Source organism: Oncorhynchus keta, chromosome 21 (assembly GCF_023373465.1).
Source record: "Oncorhynchus keta strain PuntledgeMale-10-30-2019 chromosome 21, Oket_V2, whole genome shotgun sequence".
Classification (NCBI taxonomy): domain Eukaryota; kingdom Metazoa; phylum Chordata; class Actinopteri; order Salmoniformes; family Salmonidae; genus Oncorhynchus; species Oncorhynchus keta.
This window is the reverse complement of record NC_068441.1, coordinates 39,141,169-39,168,727: the sequence shown is the minus strand read 5'-3', so window position 1 is coordinate 39,168,727 and position 27,559 is coordinate 39,141,169. Positions and strand designations below refer to the sequence as shown.

The 27,559-nt window shown below is 43.2% G+C and overlaps 1 long non-coding RNA gene across 1 annotated transcript; it reads right to left on the bottom strand.

The window, feature by feature from the left end:
- Positions 1-8,881: 8,881 nt before the first annotated feature.
- Positions 8,882-22,035, bottom strand: LOC118399808 (uncharacterized). Its single transcript, XR_004828915.2, has 3 exons — positions 21,874-22,035; positions 10,738-10,811; positions 8,882-9,932 (listed from the first exon to the last, which is right to left on the bottom strand). It is a non-coding gene; the product is annotated as an uncharacterized LOC118399808 (long non-coding RNA).
- Positions 22,036-27,559: the final 5,524 nt, after the last annotated feature.

The window sequence follows — 27,559 nt, the reverse complement described above, 5'->3', positions numbered from 1 at the left end:
AGATTTTCTATTGTGTTATTGACTGTACGTTTGTTTATTCCATGTGTAACTCTGTGTTGTTGTTTGTGTCGCACTGCTTTGCTTTATCTTGGCCAGGTCACAGTTGTAAATGAGAACCTTTTCCCAACAGACCTACCTGGATAAATAAAGGTGAAATAAAAAAAAATAAAACATTTTAAAAAACTCTAAAGTACATGTAAACAGATGTCACGTCCACTCCCCCATTCCGGCGCTCGACATCACCGGTCTACTAACCACTGGTCCTGGCAACCCATCTTTACGCAAACCTGGCAACCATCATTATGCACACCTGCATCTCACCGTCAGTCACACCTGGACTTCATTACTCCCTTCATTACCTACGCTTTATTTAGCACTCAGTCAGCAGGTATTGCATAATTGGCAGAAACTCAAGGAAGAGTTCTCCTGACCAAGGAAGAGTTCTCCTGATCACGGCCATCTATTGATCTGGAGCGTATGAACAGTCAAGAAGAAGAGCTTGGATTGAAGCGGAACTGAGGATGGAAGATTACATTTACATTTAAGTCATTTAGCAGACGCTCTTATCCAGAGCGACTTACAAATTGGTGCATTCACCTTAAGACATCCAGTGGAACAGCCACTTTACAATAGTGCATCTAAATCTTTTAGGGGGGTGAGAAGGATTACTTATCCTATCCTAGGTATTCCTTAAAGAGGTGGGGTTTCAGGTGTCTCCGGAAGGTGGTGATTGACTCCGCTGTCCTGGCGTCGTGAGGGAGTTTGTTCCACCATTGGGGGCCAGAGCAGCGAACAGTTTTGACTGGGCTGAGCGGGAACTGTACTTCCTCAGTGGTAGGGAGGCGAGCAGGCCAGAGGTGGATGAACGCAGTGCCCTTGTTTGGGTGTAGGGCCTGATCAGAGCCTGGAGGTACTGAGGTGCCGTTCCCCTCACAGCTCCGTAGGCAAGCACCATGGTCTTGTAGCGGATGCGAGCTTCAACTGGAAGCCAGTGGAGAGAGCGGAGGAGCGGGGTGACGTGAGAGAACTTGGGAAGGTTGAACACCAGACGGGCTGCGGCGTTCTGGATGAGCTGTAGGGGTTTAATGGCACAGGCAGGGAGCCCAGCCAACAGCGAGTTGCAGTAATCCAGATGGGAGATGACAAGTGCCTGGATTAGGACCTGCGCCGCTTCCTGTGTGAGGCAGGGTCGTACTCTGTGGATGTTGTAGAGCATGAACCTACAGGAACGGGCCACCGCCTTGATGTTATTGTATCATATAGTAGCACTGAGTTTAATAACATTGAACATGGACCAATACAAAACAAGAGAAGCGTCTGACATGGAAACACAAACAATAATACATGCTGACTGTTCTTCTTCGGTCCCCTCTGCTGTTTACTGAAGTCCACGATCAGATACTTTGTTTTGTCACGTTGGTTGGTCAAAGGTCATTTTCCTCGCGCCACACTCCTAGGGCCCTCACCTCCTCTCTGTAATGATGAGCTTGGAGGGTACTATGGTGTTGGATGCTGAGCTATAGTCAATGAACAGCATTCTTGCATAGGTATCCCTCTTGTCCCAATGGGATAGGGCAGTGTGCAGTGCGATGGCGATTGCATCATCTGTTTATCTACTGGGGTGGTAAGCAAATTGAAGTGGGTCTAGGGTGTCAGGTAAGGTAAAGGTGATATGATTCTTGACAAGTCTTTCAAAGCACTTCATGATGACATACAGTGGGGAGAACAATTATTTGATACAGTTCCGATTTTGCAGGTTCTCCTACTAACAAAGCATGTAGAGGTCTGTAATTTTTATCATAGGTACACTTCACCTGTGAGAGACGGAATCTAAAACAAAAATCCAGAAAATCACATTGTATGATTTTTAAGTAATTAATTTGCACTCCGAGTACCTCTCCTCCGCCGGCTGTGTTTTGGGTCAGCCTCTGGAATCAGCTCAATTGCAAAATACTGCAAAGTTTCCTAAGAGCTAGAAGCACGGCAGCCCTATCAGTTGGTGTCATTTTCGGTCTCAAACCAGTACCGAGTCAGTGGACTGGGGTACGATGTAGTTGGGGTGATTGATTGAGGTAATATCTACATGCAAGTTTGGTTAGGTGATTGATTAACCGCTTGGAACTACCTGTAACAGTATAACTTCAGACCGTCCCCTCGCCCATACCAAGGCGCGAACCAGGGACCCTCTGCACACATCAACAACAGTCGTTACCCATGGCTCCACAAAAGCCGTGGCCCTTGCAGAGCAAGGGGAACCACTACTTCAAGGTCTCAGAGCAAGTGACGTCACCGATTGAAACACTATTTAGCGCGCACCACCGCTAACTAGGTAGCCATTTCACATCCGTTACATACCCATCCCGGATCCGGGAGAATTGTCATCAACTACACTAATTAGCATAGCGCAACTGCCAAATAATCTTACTAGAAAATATTAATATTCATGAAATCACAAGTGAAATATAGCGAAACACAGCTTAGCCTTTTGTTAATCACCCTGTCGTCTCAGATTTGGAAATTATGCTTTACAGCCTAAGCAAGACAAGCGTTTGTGTAAGTTTATCGATAGCCTAGCATAGCATTATGTCCAGCTAGCAGCAGGAAGCTTGGTCACGAAAATCAGAAAAGCAATCAAATTAATTGTTTACCTTTGATGATCTTCAGATGTTTTCACTGACGAGACTCCCAGTTAGACAGCAAATGTTCCTTTTGTTCCATAAAGATGATTTTTATGCCCAAAATACCTCTGTTTGTTTGTCACGTTATGTTGAGAAATCCACCGGAAATAGCGGTCACGACAACACCGAAAAAAAAATCCAAATTATATCCATAATATCGATAGAAACATGGCAAACGTATTTTATAATCAATCCTCAGGGTGTTTTTCAAATATCTATTCGATAATATATCAACCGGGACAATTGGCTTTTCAGTAGGACCGAGAGGAAAAATGGCTACCTCTGTCTTTTACGCAAGAATCACTCTGAGAGCCCTCAGCTGGCCACTTACACAATGTGGTGCTTTACGCTCATTCTTCAACATAAAGGTGTGAAACTACGTCTAAAGGCTGTAGACACCTTAGGGAATACGTAGAAAAAGGAATCTGGTTTATATCCCTTTCAATGGCCAATAGGGATGCATAGGAACACAACCGTCTCACTTCCTGATTGGATTTTTCTTAGGCTTTCACCTGCAATATCACTTCTGTTATACTCAGACAATATTTTTACAGTTTTGGAAACTTTAGAGTGTGTTCTATCCTAAGCTGTCAATTATATGCATATTCTAGCATCTGGTCCTGAGAAATAGGCCGTTTACTTTGGGAACGTTATCTTTCCAAAAAAAAAAATAGTGCCCCCTAGCTTCAAGAGGTTTTTAACCTCTCTGGTATAGACGGGATGCAAATGTCCCACCTGGCCAATTGCCAGGGAAAATGCAGTGCGCCAAATTCAAATAAAATACTATAAAATTCAAACTTTCATTAAATCACACATGTAAGATACCATATTAAAGCTACACTCGTTGTGAATCCAGCCGACATGTCAGATTTCAAAAAGGCTTTTCGGTGAATGCATAAGAAGCTATTATCTGATGATAGCACAACAGTAAACAAAGAGAGAGTAGCATATTTAAACCCTGCAGGCACCACACAAAACGCAGAAATAAAATATAAATTATGCCTTACCTTTGACAAGCTTCTTTTGTTGGCACTCCAATATGTCCCGTAAACATCACAAATGGTCCTTTTGTTAGATTAATTCCGTCGATATATATCCAAAATGTCCATTTATTTGGCTCGTTTGATCCAGAAAAAAAACGCTTCCAATTTGCGCAACGTCACTACAAAATATCTCAAAATATGTCTGTAAACTTTGCCAAAACATTTTAAACTACTTTTGTAATACAATTTTAGGTCTTTTTAAACGTTAATAGTCAATCAAATTGAAGACGGGACAATCTGTGTTCAATAAAGGAAGACATCAAACTCCTGCTACTTTTCCAGTCATGTGCCTTCTCAAAAAGTACATTTCAAATGACACAAATTCAAGATGGCCGTACTTCTTCATTACACAAAGGAATAACCTCAACCAATTTCCAAAGACTGGTGACATCCAGTGGAAGCGGTAGGAAATGCAAACAAGAGCCTTAGAAATCTCGTTTCCTAATGAAAACACATTGAATAGACAGTGACCTAAAAAAAAAATCTGAATGGGTAGTCCCCAGGGTTTTGCCTGCAACATAAGTTATTTTATACTCACAGACATGATTCAAACAGTTTTAGAAACTTCAGAGTGTTTTCTATCCAAATCTAATATATAATATGCATATCTTATATTCTTGGCATGAGTAGCAGGAAGTTGAAATTGGGCACACTATTTATCCAAAAGTGAAAATGCTGCCCCCTATCCCAAAGAGGTTCTGACTTGCCTAGATAAATAAAATGTAAAATAAATATATTATTTTAAATATCTCAGCCAATCATGGCTAGCGGGAATGTTGCTGTCTTTTTCTATCGCTAAACCAACTAGGCTTGTAATTTAACCATTTTATTCGTATTTACATGGCATACAATAATAATAATAATAATATAATAATAATAATAATATATGCCATTTAGCTGACGCTTTTATCCAAAGCGACTTACAGTCATGTGTGCATACATTCTACGTATGGGTGGTCCCGGGAATCGAACCCACTACCCTGGCGTTACAAGCGCCATGCTCTACCAACTGAGCCACAGAAGGACCACAAGTTTCGTATTATGGCACATGCGAGTTCACATGTTCCAGAAGGCATTTTTCCCCAAAAATGCATTTTGATCCCCCAAAAAATGTAAGTTCAAATGACGCTCCTGTGAAGTAGAGACACACAATATACACCTAGATTACAGAGACGAGTCACATTTTGTTAGATTGAAGAATGAATTATATTGATTTATTTAATTATTCTGGTGAGCAAGGATGTAGTCATCTAGGGCAACATATGACGGAAGAGAAGCTGCATATATCTTATTATAGACAAGTTGACTGACAAATACCCTATCAATATGTAAAAAAAACTGCACCCCTGTCAAAAAATCATTCCACTGTCTCTGACTGTAGCCTAAAGCACATGTTATATTAGTGGGTTGGTTGCAGGCCTCAGATTTTCACTTCATCACATATAGTTGGGAGGTTGGTGATGGGTTATTAACTATTGTTGGCGGGCGCGGGTGAATCTGCTCACCACTAGGGAGCATGGTTCATGTGGTGCCGCCATGATTTAATGACTTCACATAGTCGCCAACTTTTGATCTCTTTCATTTTCTCCGAACAGGACTGAGGCTCTTGATGTACCTCATTTCTTCAGAGGATATCAGGTTGATGTTGCTTAGCTTTGAAGACAAAATTTAAATAATGTTTATTTACATTAAATACTCAGACAAGCATGGCATGATGTTCTTGTGTAGCTCTTATTAGGACAAATTCCAGCTTGAGATCTCTATGTGTTTTCAATGATCTGTCATGCACTGATGCTCATGACTGATTTTCAGGGAAAAAGACCAGCACTGATTTAAAGGTAGACAAGTTTGGTCCATTGAGGGTAACTGTCCATTTTTACTGAAAGTGGTTTGGTAGTATGGCAACACATCACTTGACCTTATGTTGCAGTTTATGGGTGTTTCAAAGCTAGCTTGAGAGACCTTCACTATCCAGATTGAATACCCCCCTGCAGTGTCATCAATCATTTTCATATTTGCACTACGCTGAACTTTGCTGGGCAAAGTTCTCAATACCATGGCTCTCATCACTCCTCAAGCCTTGTTCGCATTGCCAATTTTGCATCACTCAAGGCTCCTCGTGTTGTAACGATCCTCGTCCTCGTCTGATGAGGAATAGGAAGGATCAGACCAAAACGCAGCGTGGTAAGTGTCCATGTTAATTTTAATAAATAAACTGAACACTGCAATAACCAAAAAAACAACAAAGAGAGAGTGAACGAAACTAAATAGTTCTGTAAAGGTAAAGATACACAAAACAGAAGACATAGAATGCCCACCCCAACTCACACCCTGACCAAACCAAAAATAGAGATAAAAAGGAACTAAGGTCAGGACGTGACACATGTTGCCTCTTTCCATTGAAAATGTTTTAGTTCCAGTAGGTAGTTGTCTCCTGTCTGAATTGATGGAAATGGCAAAGTCAGCAAATAAACTGACTTATATGGGTGGTTATCATTTAGACATAACAGAAATGTTGCATGTATTATATAAAAAAACATACAGAAGACATGTAAGCTAAACCTTCTAAGGTCTCACATCCAGAGGACAAGGGGGAGGACATGAGGAGGGGGAGGAGAAGAGGAGGGGTAAGAGGAGGAAGAGGAGGAGAAGGAGGAATGACTTTGATAGCAGCAGTGAGTCTATTTTGTTATTAACTGGAGATCTCTCAACAATAATTCTCACAATAGCACATTGGTAGTAATCCGTGACAAATATCAAAGCAAAGCAGGGATTAGTTACAAACCAAGAATGGGAGAATAAAGGCATAACTGTAGATTTATCAAATGCCCAGCCTAAACCATGGAAACTCATACCCGAAAAGGAACATGTATATACAAATATTGTATTTTTGTGATAGTAATTGTCATGTTGATTCATAAAAAAACAATGTGAAACTTATATGGAAGCATTTATTTCGTAGAGGTTACATTCTCAGAACATCAACTTTTCTTATAATAATCATATATGACTCATATAATTATTATATTTTGTCTCAAAAATGTATTATCAATGCACCACAATCATGTATTCAGTTGTCAATAAGTAACATAGGTCAACACATAAAACTACACCAATGACATAAGAAAAAAAAATACTTATTAGAAATTTGTACAAATATTCCTCTGGTGTTCAAGATTGTTATTTGTTTTTCATTTTTATTTTCCATATTAGAGCAATACTATTATACCTTTTGTTTTGAGTGCGTGTTTGTTTTGTGGATGGGATGGGGGGATTACGTTCTGCTGCTGTGCCTCTATCTTTATTATGTAATTCGTTTTTTTTATAGTGTCTGTGTTCGTGGTTAGATAATATCTCTAGCCTTCACCTGAAACCCACTGAAGCTGGAGCAATTGCAGTACAGCATTACACGATGCTCACTAGATGATAATAAAGGTAGGACGTACTGGAAATTCCACAGAGTTATGGAAACCATGTCCGAATTCAAATCCCTTGACATTTTCCAAATTTTGTTACAGCATTATTCTAAAATGGATTAAATAAAACATGTTCCTCATCAATCTACCTATACACAATACCCCATAATGACAAAGCAAAAACAGGTTTAGAAATTCTTGTAAATGTGTATATATATATATATAAAAATACAGAAATACCTTATTTGCATAAGTATTCAGACCCTTTTCTATGAGACTCGAAGTTGAGCACAGGTACATCCTATTTCCATTGATCATCCTTGAAATGTTTCTACAACTTGATTGGATTCCCCTGTGGTAAATTTGATTGATTGGACATGATTTGGAAAGGCACACAACGGACTATAAAAGGTCCCACAGCTGACAGTGCATTTCAGAGCAAAAACCAAGTCATTAGGTCGAAGGAATTGTCCGTAGAGCTCCGAGACAGGATTGTGTCGAGGCACAGATCTGGGGTAGGGTGCCACATTTTTTTTACAGCATTGAAGGTCCCCAAGAACACAGCGGCCTCCATCATTCTTAAATGGAAGTAGTTTGGAACCATCAAAACTCTTCCGAGAGCTGGCCTGCCGGGCAAACTGAGAAATCGGTGGAGAAGGGCCTTTGTCAGGGAGGTGAACCCGATGGTCACTGCTGACAAGGTAAAAATCTGTTGTTCTGCCCTTGAGCAAGGCAGTTAACCCACTGTTCACCGGCACCAAAGACGTGGATGTCGATTAAGGCAGCCCTCCCCGCGTCTCTGAGTCAGAGGGGTTTGGTTAAATGCGGAAGACACTTTTCAGTTGAATGCATTCATTTGTACAACTGACTTGGTATCCCCCTTTTCCTTTAGTATGACAGAGCTCCAATGTTCCTCTGTGGAGATGGGATAACCTTCCAGAAGGACAGCCATCTCTGCAGCACTCCACCAATCAGGCCTTTATGGAAGAGTGGCCAGACGGAAACCAGTCCTCAGTAAAAGGCACATGACGTATAGAGTTTGCCAAAAGGCACCCAAAGGACTCTCAGACCATGAAAAACAACATCTTTGGCCTGAATGCCAAGAGGCACGTCTGGAGGGAAACAGGCAACATCCCTAAGGTGAACCATGGTGGTGGCAAGATCATGCTGTGGGGATGTTTTTCAGTGGCAGCGACTGGGAGAATAGTCAGGATCGAGAGAAAGATGAATGGAGCAGTGCAGAGATCCTTGATGAAGTGCAGAGATCCTTGATGAAAACCTGCTCCAGAGTGCTCAGGACCTCAGACTGGGGAAAAGGTTCACCTTCCAACAGGACAACGACCCTAAGAATACAGCCAAGACAATGCAGGAGTGGCTTCGGGATAGGTCTCTGAATGTCTTTGAGTGGCCCAACCAGAGCCCGGACTTGAACCCGATCTAACATCTCTAGAGAGCCCTGAAAATAGCTGTGCAGTGACCCTCCCTATCCAACCTGACAGAACTTGAGAGGATCTGCGGAGAAGAATGGGAGAAACTCCCTAAATACAGGTGTGCTAAGCTTGTAGCATCATACCCAAGAAGATACAATGCTGTAATCGCTGCCAAAGGTGCTTCAACAAAGTACTGAATACTTATGTAAATGTGACATTTCCGTTTATTTTTCAAACATTTGCAAAATGTCTAAAAACCTGTTTTTTCTTTGTCACTATGGGGTATCATGTGTAGATTGATAAGGGGATTTAAAAAAAATCCATTTTAGAATAAGTCTGTATTGTAACAACATTTGGAAAAAATCAAGGTGACAGAATAAAGGGGTCTGTATACTTATATAACTGAGATATTTCCGTTTTTTATTTATTTAGCAAATATTTCTAAAAACCTGTTTTTGCTTTGTCATTATGGGGTAGTGTGTGTAGATTGATGGAAAAAATGTATTTAATGCATTTTAGAATAAGGCTGTAACCTAACTAAATGTGGAAAGTACTCAACCCCTTGACCTTTGCCACATTTTGTAACGTTACAGCCTTAAATTGAACATGATTTTGAATTACTTCTTCATCTCTGTACCCCACACACACGTACAATTATCTGTAAGGACACTCAGTCAAGCAATGAATTTCAAACACAGATTCAACTGCAAAGAAGGGCACCTATTGGTAGATACAATTTTAAAAAGCAGACTTCCCTTCCCTTCCTAACTCAGTTGCCGGAGAGGAAGGCCAATGGTGACTTTAACAGTTACAAAATGATAGTGAAAAGAAGGAAGCCTGTACAGAATTAAACCTATTTCAAAACATGCAATCCTGTTTGTAATAAGGCACTAAAGTAAAGCTACTAAACATGTGGCAAAGAAATTCACTTTAAGTCCTGAAGACAGCTGTCACAGTTTTACATACACTATATGATCAAAAGTATGTGGACACATAACATCTCCTGCCAAAATCATGGGCATTAGTATGGAGTTTGTCCCCCTTTGCTGCTATAACAGCCTCCACTCTTCTGGGAAGGCTTTCCATTAGATGTTTTTTTTTCCTCTGACATCATTGCACGTGTGATAGAACGGCACAATATGTACTGCAATTTGTTATACCGTGCTGCGTGACGTTCCTCAGCTGTGCAACAATAACAGCAGTAGAGGGGCGGCCAGTGGCGCTGTTTCGCCCAAACTGCAGATTCCATCTTTAACAGTCACACCTTTCAGCTCTATCCATCCCTCATCACTCAGAGGGGAAACCAGAGTTTTTCTCACCCTCTCCCCGCAATGGCTGCCACCTCATGCCACCTCCTCAGAGGCCCTGCAGAAACATCTGTTAGTGGTACAGATGACACACACTACCTAGTTACTGGCCGGTATTCCAACGTCACTGGGAGGAAACCGCCAAGCTGTGGCAACCAGCTGTGAACTCTCTCTGATCTCTTATCAGTTCATCATCATCCAATAGGAATAGTTTACAGTTTAATTTTAGGCAAGCTCTTATCCAGAGCGACATACAGTAGAGAGTGCATATATTTTTATACATTTTTATACTGGTCCCCCGTGGGAATCAAACTCGAAAACCCTTGCATTGCGAGCACCATGCTCTATCAACTGAGCCACACTGGACCCTATTCAATTAAATGGCACCTGAACAAGAATTTAGCCTACTGTATGAGATTGAATATTCTGGATGTATTTTTTTGTGATTATGTGAATTGGACAGATGAAGTTGAATGTACAACATGAAAACAGCTAGTTTAATGATGATTGCAACAATTATTTGAAAGGCTGGAAGAAAACAGACCACATCCATAAGTTGAAAAGTTCAAACCCTGGATTGTATAAGCAAACCGAGCTGTGGACATGTCAAAAATGCAAAAACAATTACAACAACTCTGCTGAGAAGATGGTTCAAAGGCACCTCTGTGGTTTATATGTTTACCGATTCACTTTTCTGTTCCAGTAATTAATGATGGCCCCGGAGGGTAGGGCTGCCATCTTATCGGCTCTCAACCAATCATGCTATTTTGTTGTTGTTTGTAACTATTTTTGTACATAATGTTGCTGCTACCATCTCTTGTGACCGAAAAGAGCTTCTGGACATCAGAACTGGGATTACTCACATCAAATTGGACGAGGTGCCGGACAAGAGGCATATACTGCAGACACCCGACCAGGCCCCGATACCCGTAACTCACTAGAGAAGGAAACAAAGATTTTGAGGCAAAAGATCTGGGTGCCTTGTGAGGGTCAGGCGACGAGTGGCTAATCAGCTTACAGAATGGAAGAAAAATAAATGAAGGAAAATAAATGGGACGAACTGTAAGCACGTACAGTGGGGCAAAAAAGACGAGAGAGGCCTGTAATTTTCATCATAGGTACACTTCAACTATGACAGACAAAATGAGAAAAAAAATCCAGAAAATCACATTGTAGGATTTTTAATGAATTTATTTCCATATTATGGTGGAAAATAAGTATTTGGCCAATAACAAAAGTTTCTAAATACTTTGTTATATATCCTTTGTTGGCAAAGACAGAGGTCAAACGTTTTCTGTAAGTCTTCACAAGGTTTTCACACACTGTTGCTGGTATATTGGCCCATTCCTCCATGCAGATCTCCTCTAGAGCAGTGATGTTTTGGGGCTGTTGCCTGGCAACACAGACTTTCAACTCCCTCCAAAGATTTTCTATGGGGTTGAGATCTGGAGACTGGCTAGGCCACTCCAGGACCTTGAAATGCTTCTTACGAAGCCACTCCTTCGTTGCCCGGGCGATGTGTTTGGGATCATTGTCATGCTGAAAGACCCAGCCATGTTTCATCTTCAATGCCCTTGCTGATGGTAGGCTTTGTTACTTTGGTCCCAGCTCTCTGCAGGTCATTCACTAGGTCCCCCCGTGTGGTTCTGGGATTTTTGCTCACCGTGCTTGTGATCATTCTGACCCCACGGGGTGAGATCTTGCGTGGAGCCCCAGATCGAGGGAGATTATCAGTGGTCTTGTATGTCTTCCATTTCCTAATAATTGCTCCCACAGTTGATTTCTTCAAACCAAGCTGCTTACAGTATTGCAGATTCAGTCTTCCCAGCCTGGTGCAGGTCTACAATTTTGTTTCTGGTGTCCTTTGACAGGTCTTTGGTCTTGGCCATAGTGGAGTTTGGAGTGTGACTGTTTGAGGTTGTGGACAGGTGTCTTTTCTACTGATAACAAGTTCAAACAGGTGCCATTAATACAGGTAACGAATGGAGGACAGAGGAACTTCTTAACCTCTCTGCGCACAGAGCCCGCTAGCGTGCTGAAATTCATGAAAATACAAGTGTACATGTACCGAAAGCCTAGAATCTTGCTAATCTAACTGCGTTGTCAGATTTAAAAAAGGATTTACTGCGAAAGAATATGATGTGATTATCTGAGCATAGAGCCCCATAAAAAAAAACAATTTTAACCAGCACAGGCGTAACATAATCACAAACTAAATTAAAATAAATTGTTTACCTTTGACGATCTTCGTCTGTTTGCAATTCCAATGCTCCTTGTTACACGATGAATGATCTTTTGTTTGATAAAATCCGTTTTTATAGACTAACACAAAACATTTTGTGAACCGCTTGTGTCGTGAATTCCGTCTCATTCCATTTTCGACGACACATTCCAGGTAAATAACCCACACAGAACGTGACTTTTCCAGTCATGTTTGGTTTCACTGCAATCACCTGGTTTGTTTGTAACACAATCAAACCTGATGGGCCATTTCGCGGGACGTATTGACTGAAAGAAACCGATTTGAAGACAACAAGTCATGACATCATTGTGCACCAATGATTTGCCCGCTGTTTCGTTGATTGACTGTCTTTTAACCCAATGACCACTGATCATCTTGAAATCTAGCTGGGTAGATAGCCAATGAGCTGAGGTAAACGGCAATACGCCATGTTTATGTGTTGCAAGACCAACCCATGTAGTAAACTCCAGCGTAAAGTGAGTCATTCGCTTTTGAAGTTTCATACCGGAAAGAGAAACACATATTACGCATTGCATTGTTTGGTAAACGCGCAGATTCAGCTGTTTATATATAAATCATTATGGCAACTAAGTCAGGGAAAGCTAAATCTAAGTCTAGATATACAGATGTACACACAATTTTAGAATAATCAATCTCGGTGTTCTCTGGCAAATGCCAAACGTCCTGCACGGTGTTGGGCTGTAAGCACAACCCCCACCTGTGGACGTCGGGCCCTCATACCACCCCCATGGAGCCTGTTTCTGACCGTTTGAGCAGACACATGCACATTCGTGGCCTGCTGGAGGTCATTTTGCAGGGCTCTGGCAGTGCTCCTCCTGCTCCTCCTTGCACAAAGGCGGAGGTAGCGGTCCTGTTGCTGGATTGTTGCCCTCCTACGGCCTCCATGTCTCCTGATGTACTGGCCTGTCTCCTGATAGCACCGCCGTGCTCTGGACACTACGCTGACAGACACAGCAAACCTTCTTGCCACAGCTCGCATTGATGTCTCATCCTGGATGAGCTGCACTACCTGAGCCACTTGTGTGGATTGTAGACTCCGTCTCATGCTACCACTAGAGTGTGATTGACTTGGAGTTACATTGTGTTGTTTAAGTGTTCCCTTTATTCTTTTGAGCAGTGTATATTTTTTCATATATTTTTTTATCAATTAAAAAAAAAACTTTTTTTTTTCCCCTCAATTTTTTGGGGGAGGTGTGTTAGAATACTATTTTGGTATTTTAGATATAGTTATTTGTTTCAAAATGTATACCTTCACCAATTTGGCCACTTGGGCTACTTGTGTGGGACACCTGGGTTACTTCATGATAAATGTCATGTAGCACACTGATTTTGGAAGTTATCATTCTGAAACTTTGTACTTTGCAAGTACTGTTGCCCTCTTATATTTTTCACTGAAATTGTCCCCATCATCCTATCTGAATGTTTTTTTTATCTTGTTCATTTTAAAGATAAAACAATGAACAAAAACGTTTTTTATTTTTGTATCTAAACCAGATCTATTGTGTAATAGTCTCCTACATTCAATTCACATGTACACAAACTTCAGAGTGTTTTCTTTCAAATGGTACCAAGAATATGCATATCCTTGGTTCTGTGCCTGAGCTACAGGCTGTTAGATTTGGGTATGTCTTCAGGCGGAAATTGCACAAAGTAGGGGGGGAGCAGTATTAAAGAAGAAGTTACAGGTCTGTGAGAGCCAGAAATGTTGCTTGTTTGTAGGTGACCAAATACTTATTTTCCACCATAATTTGCAAATAAATTCATTAAAAATCCTACAATGTGATTTTCTGGATTTTTTTTCTCATTTTGTCTGTCATCGTTGAAGTATACCTATGATGAAAATTACAGGCCTCTCATCTTTTTAAGTGGGAGAACTTGCACAATTAGTGGCTGACTAAATACTTTTTTGCCCCACTGTATATCCTACCAACGGGACATTAAAAACTGTAATATTGTATGTTTCAGCAGCCTCTGGTAAGACACGGGGCGGGGGCCTATGCATATATGTAAACAACAGCTGGTACACGATAAGTAAGTCTCAAAGTTTTGCTCGCCTGAGGTAGAGTATATCATGATAAGCTGTAGACCACACTACCTACCTAGAGAGTTTATCTCTATTTTTTCGAAGCTGCATCGTTGCATCGAGTACGTCGTCCCTACAGTGACTGAACGTCCATACCCCATCTAGAAGCCATGCATTACAGGCAACATTCACACCGAGCTCAAGGGTAGAGCTGCCGCTTTCAAGGAGTGGGACTCTAACCCAGAAGCTTATAAGAAATCCCGCTATGCCCTCTGATGAACCATCAAACATGAAAAGCATCAATACAGGACTAAGATCGAATCGTACCACACCGGCTCCAACGCTCGTCGGATGTGGCAGGGCTTGCAAACTATTACAGTCAACAAAGGGAAGCACAACCAAAAGCTGCCCAGTGACACAAGCCTACCAGACAAGCTAAATAAATGTTATGCTCGCTTCGAGGCAAGCAACACTGAAACATGCATGAAAGCATCAGCTGGTCTGGATGACTGTGTGATCATGTTCTTTGCAGCCGATGTGAATAAGACCTTTAAACAGGTCAACATTCACAAGGCTGCAGGCCCAGACGGATTACCAGGACATGCACTCCGAGCATTTGTTGACAAGCTGGCAAGTGTCTTCACTGACATTTTCAACCTCTCCCTGTCTGTTTCTCTAATTCCAACATGTTTCAAGCAGACCACAATTGTCCCTGTGCCCAAGAACAGTAAGGTAAGCTGCCTAAATTACTAACGACCCGTAGCACTCATGTTTGGGGAGTCTTCCACATGCCTTTTGGTTAACACCAAACGTATTTGATTATTTTCTTCTTTAAGCAATGGCTTTATTCTGGCCACTCTTCCATAAAGCCCAGCTCTGTGGAGTGTGCGGCTTAAAGTGGTCCTATGGACAGATACTCCAATCTCCGCTGTGGAGCTTTTCAGCTCCTTCGGGGTTATCTTTGGTCTCTTTGTTGCCTCTCTGATTAATGCCCTCCTTGCCTGGTCCATGAGTTTTGGTGGACGGCCCTCTCTTGGCAGGTTTGTTGTGGTGCCAAATTCTTTCCATTTTTTAATAATTGATTTAAGGGTGCTCTGTGGGATGTTCAGAGTTTGTTTCAGATATTTTTTTATAACCAAACATGGACCTGTACTTCTCCACAACTTTTCCCTGGCCTGTTTGGAGAGCTCCTTGGTCTTCATGGTGCCGCTTGCTTGGTTGTGCCCCTTGCTTAGTGGTGTCGCAGACTCTGGGGCCTGTCAGTACTGGTGTAAATTTACTGAGATCATGTGACACTTAGATTGCTCACAGGTGCACATTATTGAACTAATTACGTGACTTCTGAAGGTAATTGGTTGCACCAGATCTTATTTAGGGGCTTCATAGCAAAGGGGGTGAATACATATGCAGTACCACTTTTCAGTTTGTTTTTTTCATTTCACTTCACCAATTTGGACAAGTTTGTGTATGTCCATCAAATGCAATACAAATACAAATTAAATTACAGGTTGTAATGCAACATAATAGGAAAAACGGCAAGGGGGGTCAATACTTTTGCAAGGCACTGTATAGGGAGGAGGTCAGAGACCTGACCGTGTGGGGCAAGGACAATAACCTCTCCCTCAACGTAATCAAGACAAAGGAGATGATTGTGCACTACAGGAAAAGGAGGACCAAGCACGCTCCCACTCTCATTGACAGGGCTGTAGTGGAGCAGGTTGAGAGCTTCTAGTTGCTTGGCATCCACATCACCAACAAACTAACATGGTCCAAGCACATCAAGACAGTCATGAAGAGGGCAAGACAAAACCTATGGACAAAACCTCAGGAGACTGAAAAGATTTGGCATGGGTCCTCAGATCCTCATCGCTGCAACACTTTGAAGTGTAGCGCCCAAATGAGTGCTAGCGCTTCCTTTTCAATAACCGAATAGTTCAACTGATGATCGTTAAACTTTTTAGAAAATAAACTAACAGGCCTTTCAACCGCAGACACATCTGCTTGCAGCAAAACTGCACCTGCCCCCAGATGACTTGTCACGAACCGGCTCAAAGCCCGTAACAAAGGGAGAGTTTCCAACACCAACTCACGAAGCTTAACTCGTACAACAACCTGACTAATTGCCTCCCCCCAAAAACAACTAGCATGAGACACCCACTTTCTCATCAGGACATCCTCTTGGAGAAAATAGCCATGGGCGACATCTCCCAACTGTTCTACAGGCACAATTTGGTCACGCAACTCTTCTAACGTGGGGTCATCCCGTTGCGCATCGATTAGATCTGAGCGGGTTACAGATAACGGAATAACAGGGAAAACAGTGACATACTTCTTTGTATTACTATCATTAGTCGGCGCAGTGACCAGTTCGCCACGGCTCATAGAACGTGTCACTGCACACACAGAGAACACCTCTGGGAAACTCTGTACACTCTCATCGGGAATCCCAACAAATGACGGCTTGGTGGAAACCACTAGAGATGGAAACACGACAGGCCATACACGCTCACCAGCCAAGTTATTCCCAAGGATAACGTCGATACCCTCAATAGGCGACGAAGGAGCACACCCACGACAACTTCACCCTTCAGATGTGTCGGGTTGAGAGGCCTGTTAGTTTCTTTTCTAAAAAGTTTAATGATTATCAGTTGAACTATTCGGTTATTGAAAAGGAAGCGCTAGCACTCATTTGGGCGCGACAACACTTCGAAGTGTATGTCGGGTCGAGGGTAGTACCTATTGTGGTCTACACCGACCATAAGCCCCTCACTTTTTTGAGGTCCATGATGTGTCCAAACCAGAGGATAATGCGATGGTGTTTATTTTTACAATCATTCCATCTCGATGTGCGGCACATCCGGGGGACTGAAAACGCTCTCTCGTGCGCCCTGTTCCTAAATGTTTACGTGACTGACCATTGTTTCGTATTGCCATGTTCTCTCTGTCCTGTCTGCTCCCTCCTGGTCTTTTCTTCTTTCCTCTTAAATGTTGCTTCCTGTGCGAAGGTTGCTGAGGTCTCGGGAGGAGGTTGGCTGGGGCAAATTTTAAGTGTGAACACATAACCCCTCAACAATTTGGGACGCAGAGGCTGTGTCAATTTGGGACGCAAAGGCTGTGTCAATTTGGGACGCAGAGGGTTGGGTTGTTGTTCCGGGGCCCTTGTTGGTCCCCGGTTTTATGGGGGGGAATATGACGACCCTCCCACTCTGTTTGCCGTATTCTCTCTTTGTTCTGTTTCTTGGTGGCTTTTTGGTTGTTTGCTTTGGCACTTTTCAACACCCTGCATTATCACATTCATGCATGCAAAACACTCACTTACACTACTGATTACTGATTACACACACCATTGTATATTATACTTAGTTACTTATTTAATAAATATATATTTTGTTACTCCTTATCTCCACTTTGTCTCCCTTTGTTACCGGCTTTGAGCCGGTTCGTGACACTTATGAAGCACATTTTTGGCCTTAGTTATTTTTGTTTTCTTCATTATTTTGGTTAGGCCAGGGTGTGATATGGGTGATTTATGTATTTGTCTTGTCTAGGGTTTTTTGTAGATTTATGGGGTTGTGTTCAGTTTAGGTGTCTAGGTAAGTCTATGGTTGCCTAGATTGGTTCTCAATCAGAGGCAGGTGTTTATTGTTGTCTCTGATTGGGAACCATATTTAGGCAGCCATATTCTTTGGGTATTTTGTGGGTGATTGTTTCCTGTCTTTGTGTTTACTGCACCAGATAGGGCTGTTTTGGTTTTCACGTTTATTGTTTTGTAGTTGTCATGTTTGAGTTCTTATTAAAGAACCATGAACTATAACCACGCTGCATTTTGGTCCGCTTCTCCTTCCCAGGAAGAAAACCGTGACACAAAATCTGAATTTAATCCATTATAAATTGTAACAGAACAAAATGTGGAAAAAGTTTTTGGAATGTGAATACTTTCTGAAGGTACTGTATTTGTTGGCATTCATTATTAATATGCATCTATTAATATGCAAATTATGTTGATGTTAAGGTCTAGAAGGGTGCAACTTAACATGATGTTAAAGGCCCATAGTCCACACCCTCTCATGCATTGCCATGCCAATTGGCCAGATGGTGATGCTGTAACAAGCGATTAAAAATGTCAAATGTTCTGCTATTTCGAATTTTGTGAAAAACACTTAGTGACATCGGAAGGCATTCAAACCATCATACTTATTCCACATTTTGATGTGTTACAGCCTACATTTAAAATTGATGTGTATATATTTTTCTCACCCATGTACACACAATACCCCATAATGACAAAGTAAAAACCTGTTTTAAGAAATTTTTACAAATGTATTGAATATTAAATAAAGAAATAGCTCATTTACATAAGCATTCAAACCCCTGAGTCAATAGTTTGTAGAAAGACCCTTGGCAGTGATTAAAGCTGTGAGTCTTTCTGGGTAAGTCTCTAAGAGCATTCCACACCTGGATTGTGCAACACTTTCCCATTCTTCTTCTCAAAATTCTTCAAGGTATGTCAAATTGGTTGTTGATCATTGCTAGACAACCATTTTCAGGACTTGCCATAGATGTTCAAGTATATTTAAGTCAAAACTGTAACTAGGCTGCTCAGGAACATTCGTTGTCCTCTTGGTAAACAATTCAGCGTAGATTTGGCCTTATGTTGGAGGTTATTGTCCTGCTGCAAAGTAAATTCATCTCCCAGTGACTGGTGGAAAGCAAACTGAACAGGTTTTACCTCTAGGATTTTGCCCTCTGATTAGCTCCATTCTGTTTATTTTTTATCCTGAAAAGGACTGAGGAGTTTAATGATTAAATCAAATCAAAGTTTATTTGTCATGTGTGTTGAAAACAACAGGTGTAAAGTGAAATGCTTACTTACAGGCCCTAATCAACAGTGCAATGTTTAAGTAAAAAATGGTTATTAGCTGAACAAATAAATAGCCTGTGTATGTAATCTTCTGACCCACTGGGAATGTGATGAAAGAAATAAAAGCTGAAATAAATAATTCTCTCCACTATTATTCTGACATTTCCCCCCAAAAAGTGGTGATCCTAACTGACCTAAGACAGGGAATTTTTACTAGGATTAAATGTCAGGAATTGTGAAAAACTGAGTTTAAATGTATTTGGCTAAAGTGTATGTGAACTTCCGACTTCAACTGTAGGTGTTCCTTTTGTCCAGATGGGAAAGGGCAGTGTGGAGTACAGTAGAAATTGTATCATCTATGGATCTGTTTGAGCGGTATGCAAATTGGAATGGGTCTAGGGTTTCTGGGACAATGGTATTGATGTCAGCCATTACCAGCCTTTCAAAGCACTGGCTACGGATGTGAGTGCTATGGGTCTGTAGTCATTTAGGCAGGTTGCCTTCGTGTTCTTGGGCACAAGGACAAGGTGGTCTGCTTGAAATGAAACATGTTGGGATTACAGACTCTGAGACATGTTGAAAATGTCAGTGAAGACACTTGCCAGTTGGTCAGCACATGCCCGGAGCACACGTCCTGGAAATCCATCTGGCCCCACGGCCTTGTGAATGTTGACCTGTTTAATTGCTTGTGAAAAATGTGGCATGTGTTAATACTCAATATGCCTTAATGTGGCATAAAAAAAGTAAGTGTAATGTGTGTGTCCATGCATGCCTAGCCCTGGCCTAACTCAACCACACCTGGATGTCTAATATCACGGCTCTCCTTATCTCAGCCAGGACCGAAAATATCCCACTCTAGTTTGTAGTTACTGATTATGGATTCTGCAGGCACACACCTGAGTATGGAAATGAGCAATTACATTTGTCTTGGACTCATTCAAGAATGGCATATTAGTTTCACTCCCTACCAATTCCAGCTCAGACTCTAAACATACACATTTCTGCATGCATAACAATCACAAATTAAATCCAATTCCAATACAAATTAAGTGTGCGTGGCTAATGATTAGCTATTAAGCAGGACACTTTATGACACAGCATGGAGAACATACCTTCTGGGACCATTTTTGGACTAAACCCATAGCCTATACAGTATATACAAGTAACTTCTAAAATAAATGAAACGCCTGCATATCTTAATGGGGCATTGGAGCATCACAAGCCACCCAACCAGCTTTAATGCGCCTTGGTACAGATTCTACAAGTGTCTGGTTGTCACACCCTGATCTGTTTCACCTGTCTTGTGCTTGTCTCCGCCCCCAACCAGGTGTCTCCCATTTGTTCTCATTATCTCCTGTGTATTTACACCGGTGTTTTCTGTTTGTCTGTTGCCAGTTCGTCTTGTTTCGTCAAGACTGCCAGCTTGTTTTTCCCCGTATGCCTGTTGTTCTAGTCCCTGTTTTCTACTTCTCCCAATACTGAAAATTGCCGCCTGCCATCCTGTACCTACAGTATCTGACTGACCCAGTTTATGAATTTATGCGTGTCCTCGACTTCCCTCTTGCCTGCCACTCGAACCATCTGCCTCCTGTTTCTGCATGTGGGTCTCATCCTGTGTCGTTATACTGGTACTCTATTGGAGGGATGCAACACCATTCTTTCATGAGAAATTTCATCACTCTGAGTCAAACAGATCAAGATGTGCCTGTTATAGCACCACCATGTGAACACGTGTGTCAAGTTTTGTTACAATACGAAATGTGTGTCTGATGAATATGCATTTACAAATCAGAACACACCCACTTGAATGTTTATTGGTCCATAGCAGCCATGTTTGAGATACTGGCCTGGAAAATATTGCGTTGAGAGGCATTATGCTATATATCAAGTTTTATCAAGATCGGCCCAGTGGTTGCTGAGGAGATGTCATTCACAGTGCATTCTGAAAGTATTCACACCCCTTTTTCCACATTTTGTTTTGTTACAGCCTGAATTTAAAGTATATTAAAATTATGTTTTGTGGAATTATGTTTTTAAATTTTTTACAAATGACAAAATGAAAAGCTGAAATGTCTTGAGTCAATAAGTATTCAACCTCTTTGTTATGACAAGCCTAAATAAGTTTAGGACTACAAATTTGCTTAACAAAAGAACATAATACGTTGCATGGACTCACTCTGTGTGCAATAATATTGTTTAACATGATTTTTGAATGACTACCTCATCTCTGTACCCCACACATACAATTATCTGTAAGGTCCCACAATCGAGCGGTGAATTTCAAACACAGATTCAACCAAAGACTAGGGAGGTTTTCCAATGCCTCGCAAAGAAGGACACCTATTGGTAGATGGGTAAAAAAAAGCAGACACTGAATATAACTTTGAGCATAGTGAAGTTATAAATTACTGCTCAGGGGTTTCAACATGAGACCAATTGTAGTTACTCCACAATCTTAACCTGATTGACAGAGTGAAAAGAAGGAAGCCTGTGCAGAATAAAAAATATTCCAAACATACATCCTTTTTGCAACAAGGCACTAAAGTAATACTGTAAAAAATTTGGTAAAGCAATTCACTTTTCGTTCTGAATACAAAGTGTTATGTTTGGAGAAATTCCTATACAAAACATTGGCATTGCCAATTATAGTGGTGGCTGCATTTTCTTATGGGTATCCTTGTAAAGTTAAAAGAGAGCTAAAATGGCGCCGGAAGAAATGACAGGAGTTTTACGGGCGTCTAACCAATTATGCTATTATGTGGGTTTTTTCGCGTTATTTTGTACATAATGTTTCTGCCACCATATCTTATGGCAAAAAATAGCTTCTCGATATCAGGACAGCGATCACTCACCTCAGATTAGACAAAGATCTTTCTTCAACAACCAGGAAGCACAGGATATACTGCGAGCACTCTCCAAGGCTGACATCCCTGTTATTGGCAAGAGAATGAGATGCAGGTACAGAGGACACAGAGCGGGGTGTCTCGGACGGATCCGGAGAAGGTTTGTCACGAACCTTGCCGAAGATGGTGCCTCTTCCTGTTCAGGCGGTGGTCGTTGTCGCTGGCCTATTAGCTACCATCGATTCCCTTTCCATTTCTTTTGGGTTTATTGGGTAATTGGGTACACCTGTTTTGTATTAGGTTTTTTTTGTAGGGTATTTAAGGGCACTAGGCCCGCTAGGTATTTGTGCGGGCTTGTTTGTGTTACTCTGTGTTTGATGGTGTGAGTTATTCGTGTATTTATTCTCCGGACTATTTTGTCCTGTTGTTTGGACTGGCAACTTATATACGCCCTGTGTGTTGGCGTGACTGTTTTGTTGCGCTGGGGAATAAATTTGAAAGAAAGACTGAACCCTGTTCTCTGCGCCTGATTCCACCCACCACTCCTAGTTGATCATAACAGAAGCCCGCACCTCCTTAGAGACTGGAGCCTTAATCCAGCGCCTTAGACCGCTCGGCCACTATGAGTACCTCGTCATGCCGTATGGGTTGAAGAATGCTCCAGCCGTCTTCCAATCCTTTGTAGATGAGATTCTCAGGGACTTGCACTGGCAGGGTGTGGTAGTCTATATTGATGACATCTTGATTTATTCTACCACACGCGCCACGCATGTTTCCCTGGTGCGCAGGGTTCTTGGGCGACTGCTGGAGCATGACCTATACGTCAAGGCTGAGAAATGTGTGTTCTCCAAACCAGCCGTTTCCTTCCTGGTTTATCGCATTTCCAGCTCGGGGATGATGATGGAGTGTGACCGCGTTAACGCCGTGTGTAATTGGCCGACTCCGACCACGGTAAAGGAGGTGCAGCGGTTTTTAGGGTTTGCCAATTACTACCGGAGGTTTATCCGGGGTTTTGGCCAAGTAGCGGCGCCCATTACCTCACTGCTGAAGGGGGGGCCGGTGCGTTTGCGGTGGTCAGCAGAGGCTGATGGAGCCTTCAACCAGTTGAAGGCACTGTTCACTGGGGCTCCCGTGTTGGCGCATCCGGACCCTTCGTTAGCATTCATAGTGGAGGTGGATGCGTCCGAGGCTGCGGTTGGAGCCGTGCTGTCTCAGCGCTCGGGCACGCCACTGAAGCTCCGTCCCTGCGCTTTCTTTTCTAAGAAGCTGGGTCCGGCGGAGCGGAACTATGATGTGGGGGACCATGGGCCATGTTCTTTACACGTTTTAGATTTACGATCTCTTACAGACCAGGTTCCCTCAACACTAAGGCCGACGCGCTGTCCCGTCTCTATGACACCGAGGACCGGTCCATCGAACCCACTCCTATCCTTCCAGCCTCTCGGCTGGTGGCCCCAGTGGTATGGGAGGTGGACGCGGACATCGAGCGGGCATTGAGGGTTGAACCTGCGCCTACACAGTGTCCGACTGGTAGAAGTTACGTACCGCTTGGTGTCCGTGATAAGTTGATTTGGTGGGCCCACACACTACCGTCTGCGGGTCATCCGGGGATTGATAGGACAGTGCGGGGTCTTAGGGGGAAATACTGGTGGCCCACCTTAGCTAGGGATGTGAGGCTCTATGTCTCTTCCTGTTCGGTATGCACCCAGAGTAAGGCTCCTAGGCACCTTCCTAGAGGGAAGTTACAGCCCCTCCCGGTTCCACAACGGCCATGGTCCCATCTCTCGGTAGATTTCCTTACTGATCTTCCCCCATCTCAGGGGAACACTACCGTTCTGGTCGTTGTGGATCGGTTCTCTAAGTCCTGCCGTCTCCTCCCATTGCCTGGTCTCCCTATGGCCCTACAGACTGCAGAGGCTCTATTTACCCACGTCTTCCGGCACTATGGGGCTACAGAGGATATTGTCTCCGATCGGGGTCCCCAGTTCACGTCTCGGGTTTGGAAGGCGTTTATGGAGCATCTGGGGATCTCTGTCAGCCTTACCTCTGGTTATCACCCCGAAAGTAATGGGCAGGTGGAGAGAGTAAACCAGGAAGTGGGCAGGTTTCTGAGGTCGTATTGCCAGGACCGGCCAGGAGAATGGGCGAGGTACGTCCCGTGGGCAGAGTTAGCCCAGAACTCTCTTCGGCTTTCGTCCACGAATATGTCGCCTTTCGAATGCGTACTGGGCTACCAGCCGGTCCTGGCTCCGTGGCATCAGAGTCAGACAGAGGCTCCTTCGGTGGAGGAGTGGGTACAGCGCTCTAGAGAGACCTGGCGGGCAGTCCAGGATTCTCTCAGGCAGGCCAGTGAATGGCAGAAGAGAGACGCTGACCGCCACCGCAGCGAGGCCCCGGTGTTCGCACCAGGGGACAGGGTCTGGCTCTCGACCCGAAACCTGCCCCTCCGCCTGCCCTGCCGGAAGCTGGGGCCGAGGATAAACGAGGTGTGTTATAGATTGCAACTTCCCTCTTATTATCGTATTAACCCCTCGTTTCATGTGTCTCTTCTCAGGCCGGTGGTAGCTGGTCCCCTACAAGACAGTGAGGTACCGGAGGTCCCTCCACCCCCTCTGGACATCGAGGGGTCCCCGGTGTACACAGTACGAGCTATTCTGGACTCGAGACGCTGGGTGAGGGGCCTGCAGTACCTCGTGGACTGAGAGGGGTACGGTCGGGAGGAGAGGTGCTGGGTACCGGGGAGGGACATTTTAGATCCTTCCCTCTTGAGGGATTTCCATCGCCTCCACCCGGATCGCCCTGCGCCTCGTCCTCCGGGTCGTCCTCGAGGCCGGGGTCGGCGCTGCGGGAGCCACGCGTCGGGGGGGGGTACTGTCACGAACCTTGCCGACGATGGTGCCTCTTCCTGTTCGGGCGGTGCTCGGCGGTCGTCGTCGCCGACCTATTAGCTACCAACGATTCCCTTTCCGTTCGTTTTGGGTAATTGGGTACACCTGTTTTGTATTAGGGTTTGTATGTAGGGTATTTAAGGGCAGTAGGCCCGCTGGGTATTTGTGTGGGCTTGTTTGTGTTACTCTGTGTTTGATGGTGTGAGTTATTCGTGTATTTATTCTCCGGACTATTTTGTCCTGTTGTTTGGACTGGCAACTTATATTACGCTCTGTGTGTTGTCGTGACTTTTTTGTTGCGCTGGGGAATACATTTGAAAGAAAGACTGAACCCTGCTCTCTGCGCCTGATTCCACCCACCACTCATAGTTGATCGTAACACCATTACCGTCAATATTACTCACCAACGTACAATCATTGGACAATAAATTAGACGAGGTATGATCACGAATATCCTACCAACAGGACATAAAAACTGTAACATCATGTGTTTCATGGAATCATGGCTGAATGATTACATGGATATTCAGCTAGCAGGATATACGCTGCACCGGCTAGATAGAACAGCACACCCCAGTAAGACGAGGGGGGATGGTCTGTACATATTTGTAAACAACAGCTGGTGCACGAAATCTAAGGAAGTCTCTAGATTTTGCTCGCCTGAATTAGAGTATTGCATGATAAACTGTAGACCACACTATTTTTCAAGAGAATTTTCATCTATACTTTCGTGGCTGTTTATTTACCAGCTGGGTTCATGAACAAGCTCCACTTGTCAATAATAAAGTTCCTCCTGCCCTGCCTTTCTAAAGTCTTCGAAAGCCAAGTTAATAAAAAGATCACCGATCATTTCGAATCCCACCGTACCTTATCCGCTGTGCAATCCGGTTTCCAAACTGGTCATGGGTGCACCTCAGCCAAGCTCAAGGTACTAAACGATATCATAACCTCCATCGATAAAAGACAGTACTATGCAGCCGTCTTCATCGACCTGGCCAAGACTTTTGACTCTGTCAATCCCCGTATTCTTATAGGCAGACTCAACAGCCTTGGTTTCTCAAATGACTGCTTCACCTGGTTCACCAACTACTTCTCAGACAGAGTTCAGTGTGTCAAATCGGAGGGCCTGTTGTCCAGACCTCTGGCAGTCTCTATGGGCGTGCCACAGGGTTCAATTCCCGGGCCGACTATTTTCCCTGTATACAGTGGGGAGAACAAGTATTTGATACACTGCCGATTTTGCAGGTTATCCTACTTGCAAAGCATGTAGAGGTCTGTAATTTTTTCATAGGTACACTTCAACTGTGAGAGACAGAATCTAAAACAAAAATCCAGAAAATGAAATTGTATGATTTTTAAGTAATTCATTTGCATTTTATTGTATTTGATACATCATAAAAGCATAAAAGCAGAATTTAATATTTGGTACAGAAACCTTTGTTTGCAATTACAGAGATCATATGTTTCCTGTAGTTCTTGACCAGGTATGCACACAGGGATTTTGGCCCACTCCTCCATACAGACCTCCAGATCCTTCAGGTTTCGGGGCTGTCGCTGGGCAGTACGGACTTTCAGCTCACTCCAAAGATTTTCAATTGGGTTCAGGTCTGGAGACTGGCTAGGCCACTCCAGGACCTTGAGATGCTTCTTACGGAGCCACTCCTTAGTTGCCCTGGCTGTGTGTTTCGGGTCATTGTCATGCTGGAAGACCCAGCCACCACCGATCTTCAATGCTCTTACTGAGGAAAGGAGGTTGTTGGCCAAGATCTCGCGATACATGGCCCCATCCATCCTCACCTCAATACGGTGGAGTCGTCCTGTCCCCTTTGCAGAAAAGCATCCCCAAAGAATGATGTTTCTACCTCCATGCTTCACGGTTGGGATGGTGTTCTTGGAGTTGTACTGATCCTTCTTCCTCTAAACACAGCGAGTGGAGTTTAGACCAAAAACCTCTATTTTTGTCTCATCAGACCACATGACCTTCTCCCAGTCCTCCTCTGGATCATCCAGATGGTCATTGGCAAACTTCAGACAGGCCTGGACATGCGCTGGCTTGAGCAGGGGGACCTTGCACGCGCTGCAGGATTTTAATCCATGACGGTGTTGGGGGTTACTAATGGTTCTCTTTGAGACTGTGGTCCCAGCTCTCTTCAGGTCATTGACCAGGTCCTGCCGTGTAGTTCTGGGCTGATCCCTCACCTTCCTCATGATCATTGATGCCCCACGAGGTGAGATCTTGCATGGAGCCCCAGACCGAGGGTGATTGACCGTCATCTTGAACTTCTTCCATTTTCTAATAATTGCGCCAACAGTTGTTGCCTTCTCACCAAGCTGCATGCCTATTGTACTGTAGCCCATCCCAGCCTTGTGCAGGTCTACCATTTTATCCCTGATGTCCTTACACAGCTCTTTGGTCTTGGCCATTGTGGAGAGGTTGGAGTCTGTTTGATTGAGTGTGTGGACATGTCTTGTATACAGGTAACGAGTTCAAACAGGTGCAGTTAATACAGGTAATGAGTGGAGAACAGGAGGGCTTCTTAAAGAAAAACTAACATGTCTGTGAGAGCCGGAATTCTTACTGGTTGGTAGGTGATCAAATACTTATGTCATGCAATAAAATGCAAATTTACTTACTTAAAAATCATACAATGTGATTTTCTGGATTTTTGTTTTAGATTCCGTCTCTCACAGTTGAAGTGTACCTATGATAAAAAATTACAGACCTCTAAATGCTTTGTATGTAGGAAACACTGCAGATTTTGCAGGTTATCAAATACTTGTTCTCCCAACTCTATATCAACGATGTC